General features: G+C 47.7%; 1 protein-coding gene across 1 annotated transcript in view; it reads left to right on the plus strand.

Annotated features, from left to right (window-relative positions):
- The window catches only part of PTDSS2 (phosphatidylserine synthase 2), a 434,628-nt gene that overhangs the window by 200,935 nt on the left and 220,393 nt on the right, over nucleotides 1-13,300 (plus strand). The window lies entirely within an intron of this gene.

Genomic DNA, 13,300 nt, shown 5'->3' on the forward strand with positions numbered 1-13,300 from the left:
GGTAGCGGACTTTGTCCCAGCCAACCCGCCATACGCCCCCGTACCTGTTTGAGCCACACTCCTCCCGTGGGCGTGTGGCAGGGCGGAACGTGTCTCCTCGGCTCTCCTGGCCGCTGGCTTGCTTCTCCTGGGCTCCTCGAGGACTCGTCTTGTGGGCTCGTCAGGGAAGGTACAGCTGGGCTCGTCCGTGGTTCTCCTCCGCCGGGGTTACTCCTGGGAAACGCCTCGCGTCCTCTCGACTCGGGGCTCGCGTTCTCCGCCTCTTCCTCCGTCCAGGGCGCTTTTGAAGTTGCCTCTTCCTGTGCAGGGGGCGGGGCTACCGCGCCGGTCTCCCAGGCCTTAAAGGAGACGTGCTCAGCCTCCGGGTTCATAGGCCACCAGTATTCCGGGTCACCCGTCCTCCATTCCTCGGGGTCCAGATCGTCCTGGGGCTGCATGGGGGCAAGGGAAGAACGTAAACCAGGTGCGGTGGTCCACCAAGGGGTCATCGGCTCACCGTCCACGGGGTCAGTTGCCCCCGCCCCGTGACACACCTCCCCCCCTGGACTCTCCCGATCGGGGAGAGGCTGAACCCTTGACAAGAAGTCCGCATTCCCATTGTCCGTCCCCTTGCGGTGTACCACTGTAAAAGCATAGGGCTGGAGGGAGAGGAACCATCTGAGGACCCTGGGGTTGTGACTACCTTGTTGGTGCATCCAACGGAGAGGGGCGTGGTCAGTATGAAGGATGAATGGCCGGCCCTCAAGGTAATATCTTAGCTTCTCTATCGCCCACTTGATGGCGAGACATTCCCTTTCAATGGTGGAATATTTTGTCTCCCTGGGGAATAGCTTGCGGCTGATGTACACTACCGGATGTTCCCTCCCGTCGTCCCCTGTTTGTGACAATACTGCTCCCACTCCGGTGTTAGAGGCATCAGTGGCCAATGAAAAAGGTTTGTCGAACTTAGGGGATATCAAGAGGGGGGCCGTGGTCATGGATCTTTTGAGCATGTGGAAGGCCTGTTGAGCCTCAGGGGAGGGAGAGGCTATGTCCCTGGGCCGGACGTCCTTCCTTAGCAAATCGGTAAGCGGAGCGGCCACTTCCGCGAAGTTGGGTATGAACCGCCTGTAATACCCTATGAGCCCTAAAAAGGCTCTCAGCTCCCTTTTTGTGGTTGGGTAGGTCACCGCTGTTATGGCTTGTACCTTGGCCTCTTGGGGGGCTATCTGGCCGTCACCCAGAACGTATCCCAGATAATTCACCTTTGTGAACGCCACTCTGGATTTCCGGGAGTTGACATGTAGTCCGGCTTTCTGTAGAGCCGCTAGCACTGCTCTTAGATGTTCAAGGTGCTCTTCCCAACTACCACTGAATATCACTATATCATCCAGATAGGCGGAACAGTAACGAAGGTGGGGCCTTAGGACTTGGTTCATCAGGCGCTGGAAGGTTGCGGGGGCCCCGTGGAGGCCGAAGGGTAGGACGGTGAACTCATACAACCCCTGATCCGTTACGAACGCCGTCTTCTTCCGGTCTTCCTCACGGAGGGGCACCTGCCAATACCCCTTCGTGAGGTCCAGGGTGGTTATGTAGACGGCGTCCCCGATCTTCTCGATCAGTTCGTCCACCCTTGGTATGGGGTATGTGTCAAAGGTGGATATGGTGTTCAATGCCCGAAAGTCCATGCAGAACCTCTTCGTCCCGTCCGGTTTGGGTATCATCACGATGGGCGAGGACCACTCGCTGGTCGAATGCCGAATCACCCCCAAGTCCAGCATGGCTTGGACTTCCTTGTTCACCGCGGTTCTTCTTGCCTCGGGGATCCTGTAGGGTCTCTGTTTTACAGTCTTCCCGGGTTCGGTATTGATGTGGTGCTCTACCAGCGAGGTTTTACCGGGGAGGTCCGAAAATATGTCCGAATAAGAATGTAGGGCTTGCCTCAGCGAGACTTCCTCTTCTTTTGTCAATGCGGGGTTCACCACCAGTTGGGGAATGGTCGACGTCTCCGCATGGAGGACTCCCCGGGGAGCCGGTCCCAACCACTCCTTCAGCATGTTGATGTGGTAGCTCTGGGTCTTCCTGGGGGTCAGTTGTAGGCGATACGTGGTGTCGCCGAGGGCTTCCACCACTTTGTAGGGACCCTGCCACTCCCCCTTGGATTTCCCGCTCATGGAGGGCATCAGGACCAGGGCCCATTTCCCCACCGCTATGCTTCTCAGTCTTTTTCCCCGATCGTAGTACCTTTTTTGTTCATGTTGTTTCTGTTCGAGGTTCGAGGAGGCGAGACCGCGTAGTTTCCCCAGTCTGCTCTTTAGGTGCCTGGTGTATTCGAGGACGGATTGCTGTTCCTGTATTTCCTCGGCTTCCCAAAGGTCCTTTGTGATCTCCAATAAGGTTCTGGGGTGCCTTCCATACAACAGTTCAAACGAAGAACACCCCAAACTGCTCTGTTTTTGGGACCGTAAGACATAAAGGGCCAGGGGTAGCAGGCGATCCCAATCCGGTCCTTCTGCTGTCATCATCTTCTTCAAGACGTTCTTTAGGGACTGGTTATATCGCTCCACCAGTCCGTCGGTCTGGGGGTGATAAACCGACGTTTTCAGATGTTTAATGTTTAAGGCCTTGCAGACTTCCCTCATAAGCTTGGAGGTGAAGGGAGTCCCTTGATCGGTCAGCACCTCTTTCGGGAAACCCACTCTAGCAAACAACTCCACAAACCGATCTGAGATGGCTGCGGTGGTGGGGGCCCTCAGGGGAAATGCCTCCACGAACCTAGTGGCATAATCCACGATGACCAAGGCGTAGACGTGTCCTTTTGCTGTTTTGGGCAGGGGCCCTATGAGGTCCATGCCGACTCTCTCAAAGGGAGTGCCCACGATGGGCAAGGGTCTAAGGGGCGCGGCACTCGGCCGGTTGGTGTTCCTTCGTTGACACACTTCGCAGTGGGAGCAGTATTCCTGGACCTCTTTGTATATGCCGGGCCAGAAGAAATACCTCAGGATGGTCTCTGTGGTTTTCTCCTTGCCCGTGTGTCCGGCAGTGAGGTGGGTGTGCGCATAAAAAAGAACTTGTTCCCGGAAGGAGCGGGGTACGACCAACTGGGGTTGGCAGTCCTCCCGGGGAAGTCGGTACAGGAGCCCGTTCCGTATGCTGAAAGTCGGGTACTCGGGGCGGTCTGGGCTTTGGGGGGCGTGAGCGCTTTCCCAGGCGTTAAACAGGGTCCTGTCTTCGGCATGCGCGAAGCGGAAACTGTGGTCCGTGGTCCAGGGCTCAGGAGCAATGTAATGCGAAAGGGGGTTAGTCCCTGACCCAGGGGACCGGTTTAGAGAGTCCCTGAACATCGAGAGGAAGTCGGGGTTATCCACTCCCACAATCACGTCTTCGGGTAGGGTGTCCACTACTCCCACCCTTACTGTGCAGGGGGCTTTCCCCTTGGGGGTGAGGGTGATGGTGGCCAGGGGGTAGGGCTTGACGTCGCCGTGAACACACCTGATGTGGACTACGGCGTCGGGGATGTACTGCCGTGGAGTGACCAGATGTTTCTGCACTACGGACTGTCTGCACCCTGAGTCTAACAGGGCCCTTATGCGCAAGCCATTCATCCACATACTCACATAAAATGAGGAGCCCATCTCCGAGGAATAGAGCACCGCTCGGGGCAAGTATCCGACCTCCATCGGTTCTTCCGGGGGCGGACGTTTCCGGGGACACAGCCTAGCGATATGGCCCCACTCGCCGCAGTCGTAACACTGAGGTCCTCTCATCAGGGGGGCTATCGGCCCCGGTGTTTTCATCCGACCGTAATCCCCACCGGTTTTCGGTTTCTTCTCCGTCTTCCCCGCCAAGGGTGATTTCAGGGCCTTCTCGTGTTCCCACGGGAGAGCCTTGGGTTGGGCTCTAGCGAAGTTGGCGGCCATGTTGATGGCCTGTTCTATCCCCAGTCCGGAATGTTGCCTCAGCCACCTTTGTGAGGCATATGGAAGAGCTTCCATAAACTGCTCCAAGTACACCTTGTGTAGGATCTCCTCTTTGGTGCAAGTGTCTGGGGTGAGCCACTTGTCTGCGGCCATCTTGAGGCGGTAGAACAGGGTCTTTGGGTTTTCTCCCGGGATGCCACGCTCTTTCCTGAATTTGACTCGGTAGGCCTCCTGGTCCAGCCCCAAGTGGTCCAAGATCACCCCCTTTATAGCCGCATAGGGAGTGTTCCCCAAGGGATTCGCGGCCTGGTAGGCGGACTGTGCCTCCCCAGTCAGCAACGGGGCCAGGAAAAACGGCCATTTGTCTTCGGGCCATCCCAACGCCCTCGCGGCCCTTTCAAAATTCATTAGAAATGCATCAGGGTCTTCCCCCTGCAGGTATTTCTGTAGGGCGATACCTGAGGGGTGGGGACTATGGATCCTTGGTTCGCTCGTAGGGGTCAAAGAAGGGGGGGGCCCACTCTTCATGCTCTCTAGCTGGGCGGAGAAGGTGGACTTAAACAGGTCTCTGTCTGCCTGTGCGGAGGTCAGCTGCCTCTCCACTGCCCATTCCAGTTTTTCTTGTCCCTTGATGAGATGCTGGATGAGGGCGTCCATCTCGGTGTCACAGATGGACTGGTCTACCGATCCCACTTCTGACACCACTTGTGAGGGGGTGGGCGGTGGAGCCTGGTCTGACACAGGTACAACTAGTGGGCCCAAGAGGGTATCAAGGGAAGCAGAGTCGGCATAGGCAGGAATCCTTTTCAAAGAGGGTTTTATTTTAATTGGCACAGTATATGTTTTCCGTTGGCGGCTGGTTAGCCTTTCCCTCGCGAAGGCGGCAGGGTCGTAGGTGGTCCGGGCAGGATCCAGGGTGTCAGGGCTGGTGGTCCGGTCGTCCCCAGAAGGCAGCTCCGGCCGCAGCGAGGAAGGAAAGGAAACCGGAGGTTAGTGGCTGCTTTCTCAATGCTATGCAAGGACCAGGGGTGAGGGACACCAGTGCACTCGTGTGTTATTTTCAAAAGGCAGACAAGTGCTTAGTCGGTGCTCGTGAGGTCGGGGTTTGGGGATGCGGTAACAGGGACACGCGTGCAGGATTCTTTACGTGCTAGGGGGTAGCGGACTTTGTCCCAGCCAACCCGCCATACGCCCCCGTACCTGTTTGAGCCACACTCCTCCCGTGGGCGTGTGGCAGGGCGGAACGTGTCTCCTCGGCTCTCCTGGCCGCTGGCTTGCTTCTCCTGGGCTCCTCGAGGACTCGTCTTGTGGGCTCGTCAGGGAAGGTACAGCTGGGCTCGTCCGTGGTTCTCCTCCGCCGGGGTTACTCCTGGGAAACGCCTCGCGTCCTCTCGACTCGGGGCTCGTGTTCTCCGCCTCTTCCTCCGTCCAGGGCGCTTTTGAAGTTGCCTCTTCCTGTGCAGGGGGCGGGGCTACCGCGCCGGTCTCCCAGGCCTTAAAGGAGACGTGCTCAGCCTCCGGGTTCATAGGCCACCAGTATTCCGGGTCACCCGTCCTCCATTCCTCGGGGCCCAGATCGTCCTGGGGCTGCATGGGGGCAAGGGAAGAACGTAAACCAGGTGCGGTGGTCCACCAAGGGGTCATCGGCTCACCGTCCACGGGGTCAGTTGCCCCCGCCCCGTGACACTCTGTTTGAATCTTTCATATTCATCTCAAAATGCACAGCCATCCTGGGAAACCTTAATCTGAATATCAATCCCATTCCTAGGTTAAAGGTATCCTCCGCAGTGTAGAAAGTTTAAGCGATATGCAGCTATCAAGGTAATAAACCACATATGTGGCCACAACTAAGTTCTTCTGTTGTTTTCAATCCCAGAATCACAGAGGTGATTCATACAAATGATTTCCTGAGGAAAGGTAATGTCAAACCAAATGCGCTTCTAAAATAGAGCAAGTTTCTCTCAAGGGTGAAGTAAATTAAATGGGATTGCAACACCGTCAATCAAAATTTAGTGGTATTCGTATATCATCCATTTGAGTCACTGACAGACATAGCCGACCACCTCAGATTAAAAGCCACAATTGACCAGCTGGTTTCTGTCTGAACCTACACATACAAAATAAATGTAATGAAAGGAAAAGAGAAAACTGATTCACTAGCGAGCATGACAAATTAAACTCATGGACTAATAAATGGTGGAACACCTTACAGTTGCTCTCTAGATTGGCTTTCATAGCTAGAAGACATCCTGTACCAAAGCAAGAAGGGCAGACTGTTGCACAAGGATTGCAGATCCACCAGTTCTGCTTGATAAATGATTACAGTTTGCAGAGACGTGATTATGCAAAACGCTCAACTACAACACCTACTCCATTTAGTGGCAATTATCACAACCATATTACCTGTCATGGCTCAGCCTCATCCATTTGCTTTGCCACGAAATGTCAGCTATGATGATGCTTCTATTAATTTACATTTGCCAAGGACTAAGAAATTGACAATGTGATGGCTTTCTTAACCTTTTTCATGCTAATGACAAGGTGAACTCGTCATGAGGCACACTGGAGCTGTGCTCATGACAAGGTCCTAATGATGTGTGCACACAACTTGTGTGCACATCCCAGTGTATGGGCACACCCTCTGGTTCTACGAATATAAGTAGACTCCTTTGACTTTCACAGTTTTTTTATTGTTTCATAATTTGAAAATAGATTCTTTTCATCAAATTCAATTTATATTCTCCATGATTCAATCAAATAAACATGGCTCCAATGCATTTCGGGCCAGGTGCCCTTTTTCAAGGAGCTCTAGAGATAAAGAACGAGCATCATTGTATTAAAGACATACACAATATGGTAATTAGCATGGTTGAGTACAATGATTCATCAAATCACAGTATGCCAATTTAAACGGACAGTAACAACGTGATGCAGGTACCAGTGAATGTATACATACGTGCATGTGTAGGAGTGATGAAAGCCCGAGTGTTTAGAAAAATATCAAGTGTTTACAGATACAGACGGGAACACCCGAGTGAGACAACGGCTTACGGTCATGCCAAAAGTAAAAACAGCTGAAAGCTGAGCTCACGTTTATTGCCAGCGTTCGTTGAAGCTAAATGGAGTGAAACGGGGATGTTAGAACCAAGAGCAGTGAAATACGGGTCGCATTTAAATTCAGGAGCTCGAAAGAGTCTCCGTTAAGCTTACCGGCATTTGATTGGAAGTCGGGACTGAAGGGTCTCCGTACGTGTGGCTGGACGCGGCTAACCGCGGGGGGAGTGTGGTTATATTACGCGTTAGCGTGATATTCACATAGTGGTAGGACTAGGGTTCTAACAAGTAAAAATAAACGACGGACATCAAGTAAGGAGGAAAACGGGTCGGACATCTTGGAAAAGAAGGTGTGAGGAAAGAAGGTGTAAGATAGTGTCAAATGGTGACAAATGCTGGTGTAAATAATGTATTCAAAAAGAAACATAAATAACATAGTAGTCAAGTCACATGACAAATGTGTATAACGTGGAACATGAATATTAATAACATTTGTAATGGTGTCGCACAATGAGATAAGTGTCCTTATGTACCACAAAGGTATTTTAAAGAAAGCAACTCAGTTCAATACGGTCGTTAAGGCCAAATGGTTTATAAGACTGAAGACGATAAATCCAGGTTGTTTCTTTTTGTAAAAGAAGTTTATTATTGTCTCTTCCTTCTTTTTTTTCTATGGTTTCTAACACCATGAACTTTAACTGTGCCACGTTGTGGTTGTGTTCCATGAAGTGCGTAGCCACACTGGATTTTAACTGTTTCGTTCTTATGTTTGATTTGTGTTCATTTAGTCGTACCTTGATCTTTCTCTCGGTTTTTCCTATGTATATTTTCCCGCAGGGACATTTGAGAAGATATATAAGGTTAGATGAATCACATGTGGCGTTGGTGTTTACTTTTATTTCTGTGCCCTTCATTGGGTGGTTGATTTTGTTGCCTGGAATAATATTGTTACAACTATTGCAGTTGAAGCACGGCCTCGTGCCTTTGTAAGTGGTTTCTTGGGGTGTTTCTCTCGATAAGATCTCTTTTATGTTGTTGGCTCTCGTGTATGCAAAGATCGGTGGATCCTTGAAAAGGTCTTTAAAATCCGGTTCTGATGTCAGGATTCTCCAGTGTCCCTGTATAATTTTTTTGTATCGTCCACTCAATGTGGAGAATCTAGATACGACAACCGTTCTGTTGTTTTCACATTTAGTTGATTTTTTTAGAGCCCTTTCACGTTGGATTAAGGATACTTTATTCATAGCCTCGCTTGTCATTTCAGGTGGATAACCTCTCTCGATGAATCTTGCGTTCATTTCATTAATGCGTTTGGTATAAACTTCAGGGTCAGAAACTATACGTTTGACTCGCAGCATTTGGCTAAACGGAAGGGATCGTTTGAGAGAGTTCTGATGGAAGCTTGAAAAATGCAACGTATTGTTGCGATCCGTTGATTTTCTATAGAGATCTGTTGCTAGGCCTGTGCTTGACCTAGTGATGGACACGTCCAAAAAGTTAATGTTTTGTTCATTCAGATTCCAGGTCAATTGGATACGATGGTCTTTAGTATTGAGGATGTTTAATTCATTTTCTAGCTCATTTTGTGTGCCTTTCCACAAGAAAAAAAGATCATCGATGTATCGAACGTACATCAGTAAATTGTTGGTCCAATTAGAATTGTCGTAGATATGCGTTTGTTCAAAATCCGCCATGTATGTGTTAGCGTATGCCGGCGCGGCGCAATTGCCCATGGACATCCCAGAGAGCTGTTGAAACCATTTACCATCGTGGGTGAAGTAACTATGATAGAGAGTAAAAATCATTAGTTCCATGAGTAGGACTTGTAAGGGTTCAGAAATGTCGCTGTTCAACAAAGTTTTTTCAATAGCGTCGATTCCACCATCATGAGGAATGGATGTGTATAAACTATTTACATCGGCTGTGCAGAATATCAATATGTCATTTTCATGAATAGTAATTTCAGACAGTTTCAGTAAGAAGTCGGTGGTATCCTTAATGTAACTTTTAAGTAGTTTAACTGAAGGTTGGAGGTACCGGTCAAGAAATTTTCCCACCGGTTCATGCAGAGAGCCTTTAGTTGATACGATCGGCCTCATTGGAGGATCCATTAGACATTTATGAATTTTTGGAAGTAAGGTAATAGTTGGACTTCTTGGAAATTCAATCAGTAGATACTTTTTGGTGCGTTCGTCAATGATACCTGAATCGTATGCTTTGGTGACAATTGTTGTTAGAATGGCCTTGTATTGGCTAGTTGGGTTGGCTTCTAATAAAGAATACGTATCAGATGTCCAAATGTGTTCATGCATTTTAGATTCGTACATGTTAGAGCTCATTACAACGAGGGCGCCCCCTTTGTCCGCTTTGATGCATTTGATCGTCTTATTGTCAGCAATCTTTCTTAATGTATATTTGTCTTTTTGTGTTATGTTCAGAGATTTTGGTTTTTTCTTGAAGTTGATTTTTTCAAGGTCCTGTTTCACTAATGTCTCGAAGGTATCAATGCTTTTGTGGCTTACAGGTGGTATATATGAACTTGGTGGGCGCAAGCCGCGCAGGAGATCCGGTTTTTTATCCACAGTTGGTGGGAGCACATTTTCAAAAAAATGGCGTAGCCTTAACTTCCTTGTGAGTTTGAATGTACTAGTCTCCAATTCAAGTTGAGTTGTAGGAGTGGTCGGGATAAATGATGTACCTTTTTGTAATAGGTTAGTTTCATAGTCAGATAGTTTGATGTTGGAAATGTTGATAACTAGCGATTTGTTTTCTTTTTGTCCTTCTTGGCACCTCTTGTAATTGGTGCTTCTGATTCTTTTTCTCTTACTCCGCCTGAGTCGTCGGTTTCTGATGGGCCTTTCTCTAAAAAAGGACCAGAAGTAGTTGCATTCTCTTCAGGTTGTGTTCTAGCCTGGTCTTGATCCCTATTGGTACCGGGAGTTGTTTTTCTCGGTGGTCGATTAGAGGTGTCGCTCCCAGAGGAGGAGGTATCTGTGTGCTGGCTAAATGGTTTGTTCCGTCGACGTTGAGCGTAAATGTCAGCCCAGGTATATACCTCATCCAGTTGGTAGTCTAGTGTGTCACGTCGAAATTTTCTGAGTTTTCTATCATTAATGTCTTTGGTATGCTTGTCTAATTGTACTTTAACATCCTCTAACATTTTTGATAATTCTTCAGATGACGTAAATTCTTCAATTTCCTTTTCTACTTCTTGTATTTCATTGGTTAGGTCAGTCAAGATGGTAGACAATTCCTCTATGATGAGTAAGATTAAGTCAAGGCTGCATTTGTTTAAGATGGCGTTCCATTTAGCTTGAAAGTTTTTGGAATTCTTGCATAGGGAAGGCTTAAGCGCGATTCTGAGCCCACGGGGAATACGCAGTGCTTGATGATATTTCACAAGTGTTTTGGCGTGTAGTTGCTGGTTAATGCGGCGTTTCGACAGATATAAGAGATGTTTGACACATTGTTCTCTAGTGCGACTGGTGGATTCATGGGATACGTCGTCTTTAATTAATGCATAGATGCGTTCTTTTTCATCATCTCCGTATGCCAGAAGATCAGCTCTTGCATCAGTTGATTTGGAGATTGCTTCGTATTGCATTTTGAATGCGTGCTATTGCCTTGAGGGCGGTGAAGGTATTTAGAAACAAATGGTATGGGCAATGCACAGCGTTTTGTAGAGAAACGAAGTTTGGTAAGAACGTTTTTGAATTGTAAATAGATTAGAGGTGCTCCTACTGGTGGCGTAACCGTCCGTGTAGCGCCAAGTGTATGAGTCCTAATGATGTGTGCACACAACTTGTGTGCACATCCCAGTGTATGGGCACACTCTCTGGTTCTACGAATATAAGTAGACTCCTTTGACTTTCACAGTTTTTTTATTGTTTCATAATTTGAAAATAGATTCTTTTCATCAAATTCAATTTATATTCTCCATGATTCAATCAAATAAACATGGCTCCAATGCATTTCGGGCCAGGTGCCCTTTTTCAAGGAGCTCTAGAGATAAAGAACGAGCATCATTGTATTAAAGACATACACAATATGGTAATTAGCATGGTTGAGTACAATGATTCATCAAATCACAGTATGCCAATTTAAACGGACAGTAACAACGTGATGCAGGTACCAGTGAATGTATACATACGTGCATGTGTAGGAGCAATCTCCAAATCAACTGATGCAAGAGCTGATCTTCTGGCATACGGAGATGATGAAAAAGAACGCATCTATGCATTAATTAAAGACGACGTATCCCATGAATCCACCAGTCGCACTAGAGAACAATGTGTCAAACATCTCTTATATCTGTCGAAACGCCGCATTAACCAGCAACTACACGCCAAAACACTTGTGAAATATCATCAAGCACTGCGTATTCCCCGTGGGCTCAGAATCGCGCTTAAGCCTTCCCTATGCAAGAATTCCAAAAACTTTCAAGCTAAATGGAACGCCATCTTAAACAAATGCAGCCTTGACTTAATCTTACTCATCATAGAGGAATTGTCTACCATCTTGACTGACCTAACCAATGAAATACAAGAAGTAGAAAAGGAAATTGAAGAATTTACGTCATCTGAAGAATTATCAAAAATGTTAGAGGATGTTAAAGTACAATTAGACAAGCATACCAAAGACATTAATGATAGAAAACTCAGAAAATTTCGACGTGACACACTAGACTACCAACTGGATGAGGTATATACCTGGGCTGACATTTACGCTCAACGTCGACGGAACAAACCATTTAGCCAGCACACAGATACCTCCTCCTCTGGGAGCGACACCTCTAATCGACCACCGAGAAAAACAACTCCCGGTACCAATAGGGATCAAGACCAGGCTAGAACACAACCTGAAGAGAATGCAACTACTTCTGGTCCTTTTTTAGAGAAAGGCCCATCAGAAACCGACGACTCAGGCGGAGTAAGAGAAAAAGAATCAGAAGCACCAATTACAAGAGGTGCCAAGAAGGACAAAAAGAAAACAAATCGCTAGTTATCAACATTTCCAACATCAAACTATCTGACTATGAAACTAACCTATTACAAAAGGTACATCATTTATCCCGACCACTCCTACAACTCAACTTGAATTGGAGACTAGTACATTCAAACTCACAAGGAAGTTAAGGCTACGCCATTTTTTTGAAAATGTGCTCCCACCAACTGTGGATAAAAAACCGGATCTCCTGCGCGGCTTGCGCCCACCAAGTTCATATATACCACCTGTAAGCCACAAAAGCATTGATACCTTCGAGACATTAGTGAAACAGGACCTTGAAAAAATCAACTTCAAGAAAAAAACAAAATCTCTGAACATAACACAAAAAGACAAAGATACATTAAGAAAGATTGCTGACAATAAGACGATCAAATGCATCAAAGCGGACAAAGGGGGCGCCCTCGTTGTAATGAGCTCTAACATGTACGAATCTAAAATGCATGAACACATTTGGACATCTGATACGTATTCTTTATTAGAAGCCAACCCAACTAGCCAATACAAGGCCATTCTAACAACAATTGTCACCAAAGCATACGATTCAGGTATCATTACTGGAGTAGTGTGGCTCACTGGTTAGAGGCGGCAGACCCGAGAGCAGAGGACGGCCCGGGACCAGGGTTCGATTCCCGACGCGGCAGGTTTCTGGACCAGGGTCAGCGGACTCGATAATTCTCTCGCCTCGGTGCCCACTCTGATCAGCGATCACACTCGGCAACTCTGGGCACTAGCTTGCCTCATCTTCACTAACGGCCCCACCAGACCGCCGGGGATGCCTGGTCTCACCCTGGAGATACCCATTAAGGGACCTTCTCTCAGGGAAGCCAGGAAGGGTTTCGCAGCGGTCGAAGCGCGGAGGTACCCCTTCGGGAGTGATTCCAGCGCTATATAAGCACATAATTAATTAATTAATTAATTGACGAACGCACCAAAAAGTATCTACTGATTGAATTTCCAAGAAGTCCAACTATTACCTTACTTCCAAAAATTCATAAATGTCTAATGGATCCTCCAATGAGGCCGATCGTATCAACTAAAGGCTCTCTGCATGAACCGGTGGGAAAATTTCTTGACCGGTACCTCCAACCTTCAGTTAAACTACTTAAAAGTTACATTAAGGATACCACCGACTTCTTACTGAAACTGTCTGAAATTACTATTCATGAAAATGACATATTGATATTCTGCACAGCCGATGTAAATAGTTTATACACATCCATTCCTCATGATGGTGGAATCGACGCTATTGAAAAAACTTTGTTGAACAGCGACATTTCTGAACCCTTACAAGTCCTACTCATGGAACTAATGATTTTTACTCTCTATCATAGTTACTTCAC

Source organism: Lissotriton helveticus, chromosome 3_1 (assembly GCF_964261635.1).
Source record: "Lissotriton helveticus chromosome 3_1, aLisHel1.1, whole genome shotgun sequence".
Lineage (NCBI taxonomy): Eukaryota > Metazoa > Chordata > Amphibia > Caudata > Salamandridae > Lissotriton > Lissotriton helveticus.